We start from the raw sequence: 894 nt of genomic DNA, 5'->3' as shown, positions 1-894 counted from the left end.
CTCCACAAACACCTTGGAGCCCCTTCCAGGGCCTAAAGGGGCTCCAGGAGAGCTGGAGAGGGACTGGGGACAAGGGATGGAGGGACAGGACACAGGGAATGGCTTCCCACTGCCAGAGGGCAGGGATGGATGGGATACTGGGAAGGAATTCCTGGCTGGGAGGGTGGTGCAGGGCTGGGATGGAATTCCCAGAGAAGCTGTGGCTGCCCCATCCTTGGAAGTGCCCGAGGCCAGGCTGGAGCAGCCTGGGATGGTGAGAGGTGTCCCTGCCCGGGGCAGGGTGGGATGGGATGGGATTTGAGGTCCCTTCCCACCCAAACCATTCCAGGATTCTGGAGCAGATGTCAAGTCCTGCAGCCTGGCAGGGACTGAAGGAGAGCAGGGATTGAAGGAATTTTTGGTCATTGCCTCCATGTCTGCCTGACATTCTCAAAGGTTTATGAAGAGTTCTGAAAGGTTTATTATGAGTTCTCAAAGGTTTACTGAGATTCTCAAAGGTTTACCGAGAGTTTTCAAAGGTTTACTGAAATTCTCAAAGGTTTACTACGAGTTCTTGAAGGGTTAGTGAGATTTTTGAAAGGTTTACTAAGATTTCTCAAAGGTTTAATAGGATTTTTCAAGTGTTTACTGAAGAGTTCTCAAAGGTTTACTGAGAGTTCTCAAAGGTTTACTGAGAGTTCCTAAAGGGTTACTGAGATTTTTCAAAGGTTTACTGGGAATTCTCAAAGGTCTACTACGAGTTCTTGAAGGTCTAGTGAGATTTTTCAGAGGTTTACTGGGATTCTCAAAGGTTTACTGAGGTTCTCAAAGGTTTATTGAGATTTTTCAGAGGTTTACTGAGGTTCTCAAAGGTTTATTGAGATTTTTCAGAGGTTTACTGGGGTTCTCAAAGGT

Source organism: Lepidothrix coronata, unplaced genomic scaffold (assembly GCF_001604755.1).
Source record: "Lepidothrix coronata isolate B3197 unplaced genomic scaffold, Lepidothrix_coronata-1.0 Scaffold259, whole genome shotgun sequence".
NCBI classification, from domain to species: Eukaryota; Metazoa; Chordata; class Aves; order Passeriformes; family Pipridae; genus Lepidothrix; species Lepidothrix coronata.
Note: the sequence above shows the minus strand (reverse complement) of the source record.